This window comes from Agelaius tricolor, unplaced genomic scaffold, assembly GCF_023055355.1.
Source record: "Agelaius tricolor isolate 1412-34295 unplaced genomic scaffold, bAgeTri1.0.p SCAF_21, whole genome shotgun sequence".
In the NCBI taxonomy this organism is placed as follows: Eukaryota; Metazoa; Chordata; class Aves; order Passeriformes; family Icteridae; genus Agelaius; species Agelaius tricolor.
In genome coordinates, this window is record NW_027269281.1 from 8,598,193 (window position 1) to 8,613,072 (window position 14,880).

Below are 14,880 nucleotides of genomic sequence, written 5' to 3' on the forward strand. Positions count from 1 at the left end.
CTGTGTGAACTCCTTTTTCCCTTCCCTGAGACAAAGCCAGCCACCATTTTTCCTTCCCTGCCATGCAGCCAGCCAGCATGTTTTCTTCTTCAGGCATTTTTGGGGTTTTTGTTCTGCTGTGGGTGGTGGGGTGTGTGTAGGTGGGGGGGGGTAAGGTTCTGAAAGTTCAATATCTAGCATTTATTCAATTTTTTTCCCCATACCGTGCAGGCACTTTGGTTTTTCAATAAATAGTTTGGGTTTTTTTCACTTTCACCCACTGGCATTCATTTTTCCCATTGGCAAAAGGGATTACTGAAGCCCTCTTCTTAGAGGAAACACTCATTCCAGAGCGTTTTCGCCTAAATTTGTCTCTAAACCGAGACAACTACAAATTTTACTAGTTTTTCCTCTTGCTATTACTTGGCCTTTGCATTCAAGGGGTATTCAGCACAGTGAAAGCTGCCCTGTGATTGAGTTCCAGCAAGGAAAGTCTTGACCTAGCACCACAACCATAGCTAAATCTGTAGAAACTCTTCTCTGAGCTATGATTCTATGATATAAACTTGAAACAGCAGCTCCTCTGGAGATCAAAAAGAACCCCTTCTAGTTGCTTTACCATCAACTTTTCACCAATGATTTGTTTTCGAAAGTATTAGCAAAAGAGTTACTTAATATTCAGCATGAACCAGCTGGGGCTGGTCAGTGTCCTGTGATATTTCCTGGCATTTATGGCCACAAACTCATCTCTGACTTGTGATGGTGTGCTTGCCAGCTTGCTTCCTTCCTTTGTCTCCCCGCCCCACTGTTTAAGTCATAACCACCAGTGGGAGTTATGATGACTGTATTTAGCTTACTCTGGAGTTTAGGGGATGAATAGCAACATGGTAGCCAAAGGCTGTGACCTAGGCATCTTTCCAGTATGCAAGTATAAGTCAATGACCTTTATTAAGTAGTGGACAGCCCAGGGCCTGGTGAGCTTTCCTGCACAGCAGCAGGCTGCATGCCAGGATCTCCCCTTGAGTGGGGACAACTCCTAAAGTTATTCCTCAAGGTTGAGAAATCCCTTGCTGCAACAGATTAATAGCATACTAAACTTTGAAATTTCCACTAAGTCATGTAAAGGATTGATTGTGCTCATATAATCCTTCAGACATAAACTGTTGACCAAGTCTGGGACCAGGCTTGGATCCAGCTGCAATTAGACTCCTCTCTGAGAAAGCATTGAAAAAGCAAGGGGGTACTTTCTGCACCTCATGACCCATGGGGAGGGACTCCCTGAAAGTTTTTCCTGACCCTGTCTTCTATTTAGTAAATAATCAACTGTACCTTGTCATTGAATTTTCTTAAACCACTGTCACAGTTACCACTGAATTTTGCTAACTCACTATTTTATGTAAATTAACTATATTGTTGCTTTTCTCACGAGTGAACTGCATCACTCCATTTGCAACAAATTGGAGTAGTCAGCAGGATGGCAAGTGTCTTGGTTTGAAAAGACAGGTGTCTGCTTAAGGAAGACTGAAGCCTTCCTTGAAATGAAAAATGTAAACCCCCTCCCTCCAAATTATTATGATTTTGAGACTAAGAGGCCCTCAGGCAAAGATATGGAAATAGGAATAACAGTTTTTTACTAGGAAAATTAAAATACAAATGCAATAGTACAAACAAACAAAAAAACCAAACAAAAAAACCCACTGATAAGAGTCAGAATATGACCTGACACCCTGTTGGTCAGGGCATTGATAGCGGTCCGATTAAATGGTGGCTGCAGTCCCCCTGGAGTGACAAATGTGGTTCTGTTGAAGCAGTGATCCTGTAGAAGGGTGTAGTCTTCCTCTGAATGTTCAGTGGTGGTGTAGATGGGCCTGGTCTTTCTTCTGGGAATCCAGTGGAGAAAAAAGCTGCTCCCCTAGGAATCCAGTGGAAATAGGCTGCCTGTGGTGTTCCAAATCTCAGATTATATTTAGGTAGGAATGCTTGGCTCCTCCCCCTGGGCAGAGCATATCACAATGAGATGATGTAATATTATCAGTCATGCAGTGAGACTCAATGGCCCATTAGCAGAAGATATTTTCCCAGGGAGGATTGGTTTGTGGAAGAGATAAAGAAAACTGCCCAACTAACAGAAGATATAACTGCCCCACCGCTGACAGATGGCAAATAGAATACACACATATCTTACAACCCAGGACAGCAAGCAATAATATTTATAGAGGCTGAGACAGAGTGGAAATTATCCAGAGTAGAAATCCATTCCGATTTAGGTAAAAAGTACATATTTGGATTAAGTCTGTATCTTGTTAACATAGCTGTTTAGTCTGACTGCCTGTTCTCGTAAAAAAACCCCTATGTTCGAAGAAACTGCTTCAGCCAAAGGACAGAGATAAGGAGAGACAGAGAGGCTGCAGGAGGCAGGGCAGGATGACCCAGGAGTTCTTTCTGTACTTAATGATAAAAAAACCTAGCTGCAAGTGTAACTCGAAATCAGTAAAATGAATATTTATGAACTTATTGTGAAAATCAATGCACATGGATTAGTAAGGGAGATAAAAAGAGATCTGGAGTTCCCAGAGGTACGCATGTCCTTTTAAGGGGAGCAATCCCCACATGTGTCCAGCGCTGTATAAACATACTGGCTTTACAACTTTCACAAAAGATGAGTAGTTTGTTTCCTTTTCTGAAATTCAAGGCATAGAGTGAATGAATTCCAAATTCTCAGAAGAACAGGCTCGTAACAATTGGCATAATTAAGTTGTTGAAGACCACTTAAAGGCAATTAGGGGTCATATAAAGTATGGAAAAGGGAAAGGAGATGCTAGATACTGGTTTACAAGAGGCATATCAAGAAAGGGAGAGAAGACAAAGGAAGGAACGGGACCTAGAAAAGGAAATAGAAGATGTATATACAGTGCTCTTTTAAAAAATGGAACTGCTGCAAAAACAATTAGAGGAAGATACCTTGCAGTGCTGTGCAATTCTTCAATAGGACCTGAACAGGTTGGAGAGTTGAGCAGAGAAGAATCTTCTGAAATTCACCAAAGGCAAGTGCAGAGTCCTGCACCTGGGGAAGAATACCCTCAGGCACAGGCTGGGGGTGACCAGCTTGTAAGGAAACAGCAAAGCCTGGCACTGCAGAAAATTCCTGGGAAGCATGGAAGAACCTAGATTACACACTGAGAACAGGAAAGGCATCCTGCTTCTTCAAAGCCTGCAAACCTTGAGGAAACTAACAAACTGTCAGGATGATGGATTTATTACAGGCCTGCAACCAGGTTGCATGGGAAGGACTGAACAAAGATTCTCTCACTAAGTGTATAGGTACTGTCTTAACTCTGCAATAAACAGATTCGTTTTGCTCTCAGTTTATGAGTGTCACATTCATACGCCACAAATGGCTCCAAAGTTTACAGGGACTTCATTACTACTGACCTGATCCAGTCCAGTGGCGTACCCCAACCGAATTAGTATGTTTGTGTTCAGCTGATCACGAAGGAGCTCCTCTCATAACTGGCTATAGAAGAGGTTAGCCTTTTGTGAATGGTCGGGCAGCATTTTTATAATGAGGCAAGGCGCAACTTAATCCCAAAAACTGCATAAAGACTGTCTGTTTTGCATCACCAGGGAACAGGGTTATAAACTGCAACCCCAAAGCCTCATCCAATTGCTTATATGGGTCAAAAAATTTTGTCCCTGGTATCTATTAGATGGTTCCTATGATCTTACTCACGGGCAAAAGGTTGGTGAAAGTTTACAAACCTGCCACATTTCTCATCACGATGTCCACCCTGATGACATTATTACTTGGCGTGTGGTATACTTGGCTTTGTAACAATTTAAGGAAGCAGATCACGTCCTTGTGGATGGTCCGCATGAATCACTGTCATATTCTGTTATTTTTATTAATGAAACATCACCTGAGGATAGTGATCCGGAGAAAAAGATCTGTTTGATCCCAGTCCTATTGATTCTGGACAAGAACCAGATTTATATCCTCCTTTAGCCCCAGTATGTGCTATGGTGGCAGGTGCTCCTAGCGCGGAAGAAATACTAAAAATAGCATGCAAAAAGGCTGCAGCAAATATTTCACAAATTCAACCACTGTCTTATACCTCGTCCCATTCCTCTAGCAACTATGATGAGGAAAGAATACCACCTATAGGACCTGAACCAGAAAGGTTTATACAGAAATGCCGGAGGTGAGCGTTGGAAGAGGGTAATAATGAATTTTTTCAAACAATGCCTGTTGTATATTGTAATCAAAACCCACATCATGAACAATTGTCATATGAGATGGTAAAGGAACTGAGGAGATCGGTGAAAGAAAATGGTTTACATTCTTCCTTTACTATGAATTTATTGGATGCAATTGCAGAAGGACATACTATGTTACCAGTGGATTGGAAATCTCTTTTTAAGACAATTTTGACAGGAGGACAATACTCTGTCTGGTGAACGAAATGTGTAGATTTGGCTCAAACTCAGGCATTGAATAATGGTAATCAGCAACTACCCATTAATATCACTGCGCCACAGCTCTCTGGCACAAATGCACATGCACTGCTCAAGCTCAACTAAGACTCCCCCCCCAAGCATGGGATCAGTCTACTGTTATTGCCATGAGGGCCCTGCAAAAGTGGCAGGCAAGGCTCAATACTCACTACTGCCAGAAGGAGGCAGTGTAGGAGCATTTCACAAAGCTTCATTGGAATTACAGGGAAACTAAATTTCCATTTACTTCCAGTGAGCTTTTTAGGATATTTGAATTTGCCATGCTCTCACAGCCCACTTTTTAGAGGTGGTGCTGAGAGTTTCTTTTCTCGGCCTTGATCCTTAAATTTTGCAATAAATAACCATAACATAGGAGAAGGCCGATGGGGCATCAGCTGTTTCTTATGCACTGGTTGGAATCCTGCTGCGTCCTAGTCTCCCAGTAGTTTTAGCACATGTTAGAGTGGGGAGAGGGATGGGTTCTTCCCCCTCTAACAGGTCCAAATTTTTCACACAACAGGTTGCTTCCTGGGCAAAAGACCAGGACACTCTGTTATGTGCTTCCTCTTCGAAAAGCTTTATTTCATTCCTCCCATTAGTAAAATTTTTCAAAACATTGTCAAATTAATTTTCTTTGGGTCTATTGCAAGTGTTCCCTTGCGTAATATATGGTAGGGATAATTCATGCTATTAAAGAATGTATGTTATAAAAGATTGTAAAAATATAAACACATGTCTCTGACCACCTCAGCCCAAGAGCAGATGTCTATTCAGATTACAACGAATTCCCGGACACAGCTAAGATAATGATCGACACTTTAACGCAAGAATGGATGCTTCCAGGGTGATGATCACTTATCGCCTTGCGGATTGCATCAATAAAGATAGTCAGCGACCCCAAACTTATATATCTGAATACACATACACGGCTTCCCTGGAGCCCATCAACGCTGACTGCACACCTGGATCCGACCTTTGTCCAGCTCTGCACATTGAAAAGAACAGCGATGAATGTGAAGAGTTACAAAAGAAATTTGGACACCTTTGCCTCGGGCACAATAAACTGTATAAAACCTCGCCACAAGAAGCAGCATTTGTGAACGGGGGAGACTCTGACGCGCTAGAGGTCAGGTCCAGGTTCACCCAGTGCCGATCCCGGGCTCGACGCTGCCTCTTTGGCTGTGGTGGTCTCAGGGACCGAAATTCGGTCACTCAGATAGTTTAATAAATCTTTTCGAAATTTTTGATAATTTGGCTCACGATTGATCATTTATAACACTTGCAACTTAACTGCTTCTATTGCAGAGTGAGATAACATTAGCGTAGGCTGTGCCTGCTGATAAGCAAATTCTGTCTACAAGAGGGCAGAGCTTGGGGTGAGGGGCAGAGGGGATTGGTTTTGCGGAGTCAAACCCCTCCTCCAGGGAGTGGAGAGAGGTGACATCATGCTCAGGGAGTCCCACCTCCCTCTCTGCCTCCTCATTTTTTACAGGCAGGCAGAGTTTAGGGGGAGGGGAGGGGTTTGACTGCGTCCAACTCCTCACAAAGGCTGAAGGGGTGACATGTTCAGGGAAGCCCAGCTCCTCCCCCAAGGCTGGAAAACCCCGGTTCATCCTCCACACCTCCCCCAGCAGTGTTAATTTGCAATTCTTTAGAGCTCTTTGGCTCTGGACAATCTTGTTAGACTGGTTTCTCAGGTTCTGAGCTATCTTCTTCTGGGATTTAAATTCTCACTGCCCTGAGGGGTCCTATTGTTTCAGCCTCTAAAGCAATTTGCAACTAAACCAGCTTTTTCTGTTTGCACTCCACAACATATTTCTCTCTGAGTTGGGCCTCCATTCATGTAGATTCCAGGCCTTGGCCCTTACAGGTTTTTTTCTTTCTTTCTTTTGCCAAAGTTCCGATTTTCTCAGCAAATAACTGCGGATTTTGCCAGTGTTTCTCAACCCACATCTCTCTGTCTGGGTCTGGACAAGCTTTTAACAATTCTATTAGCAGAGAGCAGTTCAGGTTAGGCTTTATACCCGGGGTTCCATAACCTTTTTGCCAGAGAATATCAGTTTCAACCGAAAATTATTTTTCTCCTTTATTCTTTGATGAGCAGTTAACTCCAAATAAAATACCTCTTCGTCAACTCAATAATATCCTGCCGACTACACCATTTTAAAAATGTAAGGCCCCAAACAACATTGCTCGATGAGACACTTAAAAGGGCTTACAGTTGTTCATGTACTCTGAGTTAGATGAATGGGAGAAATACCAATTAGATATTCTCAAGAGGTCAAAACAACAAAAAGAGCTTTATTGGCAACTTTAGAAAATCAGAGGACTTTGGCAAAAGGATTAGAGTGGCATTCAATCAACATGAAACACTTCCCAAAGCATTAACTTAACCCATTTAACTTAGAAAACTTTAGGCCTGTTCACTTTTAAGTTACTCAAAAATTCCAAGGAGAGGGAATAAGAAGAAGGAAAGACAGAAAAGATGGAGAAAGGCACACATAGCTACTGTGAGAAACAACTGCTCACTTTGAAAATTTTAAAAGGTTTATTAAACCTTAACAAAAATACAACAAAAGGACTAAATAAGGAAAAACTGCAGTGCTGGGAACTGCCTTCATGGCTGCTTACCTCATGGCTGCTTACCACATGGCCAATTCATCTTCAAGATGGATGCTCAGTTTTTTATACACCTGGGGGTTTCATCAGCCAACCCTGGCCCCTCCCAAAGTCTGTCAGTTAACTCTTCTTTGCCGTTTATTGGTGAAGACTGCTTTCTTGTAACTTGATTGGAGGGTCGGGTGTTTTCATGCCACACCCCCTTAGCAACAAGCTTTTCCATTCCCAACTGCCCCATGCAAGGGGCACACGTGCATGCCTTCTCTCTACCTGTCCTAGACAACCCAGGCTGTCTGATGATAACAATACAGGGGGGAGGAAAGGGGAACTATGGGGAGAACAGAGGACATCTAAACTACAATAACATAACTATACATCACTAAAGTTTTTCTTAATATTCACACAATAGTTATCTTTTAATTGCGAGACCAAATCATCTCATTATCCATCAATAACACTACCAACTCCTGGGTTCCAGCAGTGTTCACTCAGATAGAAATTCCAAGAGGAGGTAGGATCAAGACATTTGCTTGCTTTGTGTTTGGCCTTAAATACCCCTTGGCCTTCCTGCTTCAAGTTGTGTTAGAAAGTATGTTTCCTAGCTGATTTCGGTCTCAATACAAAAATTGGCAGACCTACTGTTTGTCTTAAAGTCATCGGTATCAGTAGCAGAGTATGCCTCTGAGACCAGCCCACAATAGGCACTACCCATATGCTCCTTATTTTGATCTCTATTCTCTTTATCTGTCCCTACCTTGATGTTATATGGGGGTGAAAAGAAGGAAACTAACATTCACACATGTTCAGGTTCATCCCCTCCACAACATACAATCCCCTTGCTTTACACCTCCTTCTCAATAAATGGTTGTGCTCTGATTTTTTAAGATTTTCTAAGCCTTCTGATGTTGACATTCTTGTAGCAAACTTTCTCACACACTTTCTGTAAATAACCCATTGTTTTGCATTCTTTTATGGAGGAGGAGAAATTTGATGGACTGTTGGTTTGTCCAGTGTCATTGGAGAGGTGGCACTTTCACCCTCCAATCCACTGTCACTTTTGGAAAACAATAAATGTTGGAGTCAGAAAATAAACTTCCCTTTTCTTCTTCACCTTGAGAGCAGCGGTGTGCGCTTGTGTTCTTTCATGTCCTATAGTGACATCTGGTGACCGCCGAAGTGACTGCAGCCTAGGCTGAGACACAGAGTCCGGATCGCCGGTGAGGTCGTGTCGTTCCCCTCCCCTGTTTGGTGCTTTGCCTGTTTTGGACCTCTGGAGGGAGGTCCTGGAGTGGAAACAGGTTTCCGTTTCCTGGAGTGATTTTGAGAGGCTGTTTCTGTGGGCCAGAGAGCAGGGGTTCTTTTCAGACCCTGCAGAGGCGTTCTCCAGGGAGGCGTGGTCTCTCGTGGGGGTCCGCCTCATGGAGGCCCTCTTTGATGATTGCACCATAGACGTGGGATTGCTGCCGGTGCAGTGGAAAAAGCGTGAGGAGATTTGGCGGGGGTCTGGTTCTTGTAGCCCTCAGAGTTCCCAGGGGGGCCCTTCTGTCTCGGACGTGGACGATGGGGGGTTTGGGTTTCTGTGCGATATGAAGCCCTCACCCCCACCCCAGGACGGTGTGCTGGGGTACGGATCCGACTCGGGGGATGGCGATTGTTCCCCCGGGGTGGATTGGGCTCCTGGCCAGCTGGTCCCGAGTCCGGGGGGGCAGAGCCCCGTGGGCTTCTGGAGGCTCTGTGTAGCCGGCAGGCCGTCCTCGCCCCACCCCGCGCAGGCGGCGGGGCGGGGGGGTGTGCCGCCCTCTCTTTGTGCCTTCCCGGCGCTTGGGGGCGGCGGGGAGTCTCTGGATCAGCCTCCGCCTCTGACTGAGTCTGATTCGGTGACGACTCTTTGTCTGAATTGTGGTGTTTCCATGACATTCCCCCTGAGTGCGGCGGGGGCAGCTTCGCCCGTCTCTGGGCCTGTGCAGCCTGCTGGGCATGCACAGTCGGTTGAAGCAGCCAGGGGCAGTGTCGGTCGGTGTTCTGTCAGGCCCCGCTCCAGTGGGCAGGCAGCCCATCCCGCTCCTCTCGGCAGGAGCGGTGCCCGCTGTGGAGTCTCGCGTCTCAGGTTGGACGCTCATAAGGGGTGTGCCGGGCTCCCTTGTGCCGCCCTGCAGTGATGTGGCTCCGCGGGCCGCACCTCTCTCGACGCCCCGCCCCACTTCCCTGTCGGGGGACGAGGGCCCCACGCTGGTCTTGTTCCGGTCCGCACCGGGTTTGCGCGCCGTGCTGGAACCTGCGTCTGCTGCGGCACCCCCTGCTGGGGCTGCAGCGTGACAGGGCGCTGAGGTATTTACCTTTAGCGCGACTGCTGATATGACCCGGATCAGCAGGTGTGGATGTCTGCACAGCAGCAACAGTTGTCTTAGAATCTTGTAAAATACACAAGGTTCCCCTGGATGCCTTTGGTCCCTTGGGTGGGGGCATGAGTGGTCTCCTGATGGGGAGGTCTAGTGCCACCCTTCAGGGCATCATTGTGCACCTGGGGCTCATTGATGCAGATTTCACAGGGCAGATTTCTGCCACGGTCTCCACACCCACCCCCCTCCCCCCCCCGTCACGATCCGGAAAGGGACGCGACTTGCTCAACTTGTGCCTTTTAAGTCCTCTGTTCGCAGGACAGCTGACCAGTCGAGTGAAGCTGGCAGCTTGGTCCTGACCAAGGACCGTCCCGAGATGCTGTGTACCCTGTCCATCCCTGGTGCGACGCCGTCGGAGATCTGCCTCAGTGGGCTTCTTGACAGCGGTGCTGACGTCACGGTTCTCTCCCTTCCTGCCTGGCCCCCGAGTGGCCCCTGAATCCGGTGGAGACGTCTGTTGCGGGCCTGGGAGGGACGGTGCAATGCTACGTGAGCCAGCGGCCCGTGCTGGTCGTGAACCCAGAGACACAGAAGGCCTGGGTTAGGCCTCATGTTACTTCTACTCCTGCCAACCTCTGGGGGAGGGATGTTCTGTCCGTCTGGGGGTGCACATCAGGACGGGTTTTTGATGGGGGCCACTGCAGTGAAGGGCGCAGAGTGTCCTACGCCTCCTATATGGTGGCTGGTGGACAAACCTGTCTGGGAGAACCAGTGGCCCCTCCCTCAAGATAAATTGGTTGCCCTTTGAAATCTGGTGCAGGAGCAGTTGGACCAGGGTCATCTGGAGACTTCTACCAGTCCCTGGAACACTCCTGTCTTCTGCATCAAAAAGAAATCTGGGAAATGGAGGTTGTTGCAAGACCTTTGAAAGGTCAATGCCGTGATGGAAAGCATGGGAACATTGCAGGCAGGCATGCCATCGCCTACCATGCTTCCCGCAGACTGGCCGGTCCTCATTTTGGATCTGAAGGATTGTTTCTTTACGATTCCTTTGCATCCCAATGACAGACTGAAGTTTGCCTTCTCGGTGCCAGCGATTAACGATTAACAATGCTGAGCCCGCACAGAGATATCAATGGAGGACATTGCCTCAGGGCATGCGCAATTCTCCTGCCATATGCCAGTGGTATGTGGCCTGTGCCTTGTCTGGAGTTCTCAAGCAGTTTCCTGATGCACGTCTGTATCATTATATGGACAACATTTTGGTGGCCGCGTCCACCCAGGATGAGCTGCTGAGGATTCAGCCTTGGTTGCTCAATGCTCTGCATGCTCATGGGCTGCAGGTGGCTCCAGAAAAGGTTAAACAACAACCACCTTGGAAGTATTTGGGGGTCAAAATTCTGGAACGGACAATCCATCACCAGGAGGTGCAATTTGTGCATTTTATGGAGACACTGAATGATGCTCAGAAGTTGGTAGGTGTCATCATTTGGTTACGTCCGTACTTGGGACTAACCGACGCACAGCTGTCTCCTCTGTATGATTTGTTGAAAGGAGACTCTGATCTAAAGTCGCCTCGTACATTGACCCCTGAGGCGTGTAAGGCGCTGGAGGTGGTTCAGCAAGCTGTTTCAGCTTGCCAAGTTCATCACACTGATCCCTCTGTTGATGTCACTGTGTTCATTACCACTCCAGATTCGCATCCCACAGGCATCATTGGCCAATGGAGTGACAAATGGTCTGATTCCTTCCACATCCTGGAATGGGTTTTCCTGCCCCATCAGCCGCAGAAGACTGCAACCGCATTGTTTGAGCTGATTGCTCTCTTGATAATCAAATGCCGGCAACGGTGTTTGCAATTGATGGGTGCGGATCCTGCAAAGATCATACTCCTGGTGCAACGGGAGGATTTTGACTGGAGCTTTGCAAACAGTGTGTCCCTGCAGAGTGCTCTGGAAAACTTTTCAGGGCAGATCACTTATCATCTGCCCAGCCATAGGCTACTGCATATAGCAAAGTTCACACAAATCTCTTTGCGGCCCAAAAATAGCCAGGAACCCGTGCAAGGACCCACTGTCTTCACTGATGGTTCAGGGAGGACTGGGAAGGCCATTGTTACCTGGAGGGATGGATCTGAGTGGCAGGTTCTGGAAGGCCACAAGGATGGGTCAGCCCAATTGGTTGAACTGAGGGCTGCTGTCATGGCATTTGAGAAATTTTCCCAGGAACCTTTCAACATGGTCACGGATTCCGCCTATGTGGCCGACATCGCGCAGCGGTTGGGTAATTCGGTTTTGAAGGAGGTCAGTAATCCTGCCTTGTTTCATTTACTGAAGACCTTGTGGTGTGCCATTCAGGCCCGACTTCATCCATTCTATGTTCTGCATGTGAGGAGTCACACCAATTTGCCAGGCTTTATAGTGGACGGTAACGCGAGGGCTGACAAGTTGGCTAACCCAGCATGGGTAGCGCCTCAGCCTGATAGACTCGCGCAGGCCAATGGGTTTTTCCACCATGGGTTTTTCCACCAAAACACACATACCCTGCAGAAGCAGTTTCAGCTGACGCCAACTGAGGCTCGTGACATTGTTGAGTCATGTGATGACTGCCACGCACTTGCTCCGTCTTTGCCAGCAGGGGTAAACCCCAGAGGCCTTCGGGCCTTGGAGCTTTGGCAGACCGATGTCACCCAGATTGCCGAGTTTGGCCGGCTCAAGTATGTGCATGTCACTGTGGACACGTTCTCCTCTGCGATGTGGGCTTCTGCTCACACTGGAGAAAAGGCCCGCAATGTCCTTGCCCACTGGAGGCAGGCCTTTGCTGTTCTGGGCATACCTTCTGCTGTGAAAACCGACAATGGTCCTGCTTACGCATCGCAAAAGGTGCGGCAGTTCCTGCAGTTGTGGGGTGTCTCACACAAGTTTGGTATCCCTCATTCTCCGACTGGTCAAGCTATTGTAGAACATGGTCATGGTACTCTGAAGCGGGTTCTTCAAAAACAAAAATGGGGAATGCAAGGTGAAACCCCACACAGTCGGTTGGCAAAAGCTTTGTGCACAATCAATCATCTCACTGTGCCACAGAACTCAAATAATCCTGTCATTTTGAATCACCATCTCTCATTGCAGGCTGCGGACAAGGCACATCAGCCTCGAGTGAAGGTTCGGGTGTGGAATTTAGTCACCAAACAGTAGGAAGGTCCCTATGACCTTATCGCTTCGGGGCACGGGTATGCTTGTGTATCCACAGATACTGGGGTACGCTGGGTACCTTCGAAGTGTGTTCCCCCTGACCTGCAACTGCAGAGACAGAATCCGGCCGACAGGCAAAATGGAAACAGTGACCAAACTGAAAGGTATCAAGCGGGTGAATCATTGAGTGATGACTCGGATGCAGACGACGCGAGTGATCACTCCGATGATTCCTCCGCAAATGGACACTGAACATTGTTCATGTTTTTCTTTTCACATTGTTCATTTTCTTTTCTCTTTTTCTTTTTTTGAACAAAAAAGGGTGAGATGTCACCCTTATTTTTTAAGATTTTCTAAGCCTTCTGATGTTGACATTCTTGTAGCAAACTTTCTCACACACTTTCTGTAAATAACCCATTGTTTTGCATTCTTTTATGGAGGAGGAGAAATTTGATGGACTGTTGGTTTGTCCAGTGTCATTGGAGAGGTGGCACTTTCACCCTCCAATCCACTGTCACTTTTGGAAAACGATAAATGTTGGGAGTCAGAAAATAAACTTCCCTTTTTTTCTTCACCTTGAGAGCAGCGGTGTGCACTTGTGTTCTTTCGTGTCCTATAGTGACACATGGTATCAGCATATTCCCCCCCAATTTACACTTTTTCTGAATACCTGGATCTCTATACAATGTCATAAAAGCATCAACATAAAAAACATCCCATTTACGAAGTCAGTGCAAAGCAACATCAACTGTAAGATTTATATTAAACTGCAATAACACGTTCCCCATCGTCTGATTTATTAGGTGGTCATCATTGATAACAACAGCTCTTCATTTTATCTTTAGTCATTGGGTTAGCCCCAAACTTATTCTAATTTTTCAAAATACAACCCACAGGACTACAGAGAGCAATTATGGACTGTCTTGATACTATACTTAATAAGGCCTTTTCTGCTTCTCACACAACCCCACCAGCAAGTAGGCTGGGGGTGCACAAGAAGTTGGGAGGGTATAGCCAGGACAGCTAACCCAAACTGACCAAAGGAATATTCCACACCATATGGTGTCATGCTCAGTATATAAAGAGGGGAGGGAAGGAGGAGGGAGGGGAAGACATTTGGAGTGATGGTGTCTGCTTCCCAAGTAACCGCTACATGTGATTAAGCCCTGCTTTCCCAGAGATGGCTAAACACCTGCCTGCCCATGGGAAGCAGTGAATTAATTCCTTGTTTTCCTTTGCTTGCATGCATGGCTTTGGCTTTACCTGTCTTGTATGAGAACAACAAGGATTTATTTGTTAAAGTAACACCATTAAGGCGCAAGACATTTGTCTTGACAATGAACGAAATGTTTGTCAGTTTTAAATACATCCTGATGAAACCCTTGATACTATACTTGTATATATTGGAAAAGGACGTGCTTGTATGAAAACCGCTTGTTTTACTTGGAGAAACTGGTTGCTCATGGCTTGGATGGGCATACTCTGCTGTGTAAAAAACTAGCTGGATGTCCAGGCCCAAAGAGCAGTGATGAATGGAGTTAAATTCAGTTGGTGGCTGGTCACAAGGGATGATTCCAAGGGCTCAATATTGGAGACAGTTCTGTTTAATATCTCTATTGATGGTCAGGACGAGGGGATTGAGTGCACCCTGAGTAAATTTGCAGATGACACAAAGTTGGGTGGGAGTGTTGATCTGCTGGAGAGTAGGAAGGGTCTGCAGAGAGATGTATGTAGATAGGCTGATTGATGGGCCAAGGCCAATTGTATGAGATTTAACAAGGCAAAGTGCTGAATCCTGTACTTGGGTCACAACAAACCCCATGTGTTGGGAAGGATGAAAGTTTGACAAGAAAGTCTCACAGATATGTATGCTTGGCAGAAAGATTTTTGAATGTAGAATCTGAAGAAGGAATAGAAATGGAAGCAAGTTTTGATATAGAAGAAAAGAATTGCTGAGCCAGTCTTACTGGATAACCAAGAAGGCAAAGGGTATGTTAGTTAGAAGGGGTTTTTATGACTTAGAGCAAAGGATAAACCCACTTCAAAGAAGAAGATGTTTTTACCAAGCAGAAAGATAGCACAGGCAAACAAGACTGCCAATGCTGCAAGTAGAAAAAAGGTCTCAGAATTTTCCACTGCAAGAAAACTGAAAGACAACTTCTAGCTTAAACTGTAATGTACTAACTTTTAGTGATTGGAGAATAGTAACATGAATATGGTAATTATAGTAGTTTTGATAGGCTATAGGTAAAAGTTAAGGT

The 14,880-nt window shown here is 46.2% G+C and overlaps 1 protein-coding gene and 1 long non-coding RNA gene across 4 annotated transcripts in view; both read right to left on the reverse strand.

The window, feature by feature from the left end:
• Positions 1-14,880, reverse strand: part of LOC139598963 (protein FAM219A-like) — a 269,866-nt gene that overhangs the window by 226,967 nt on the left and 28,019 nt on the right. The gene's annotated exons all lie outside the window — the stretch shown is intronic.
• On the reverse strand, positions 1,567-9,324 carry LOC139598990 (uncharacterized). Its single transcript, XR_011682118.1, has 3 exons — positions 7,102-9,324; positions 2,941-3,896; positions 1,567-1,972 (listed from the first exon to the last, which is right to left on the reverse strand). It is a non-coding gene; the product is annotated as an uncharacterized lncRNA (long non-coding RNA).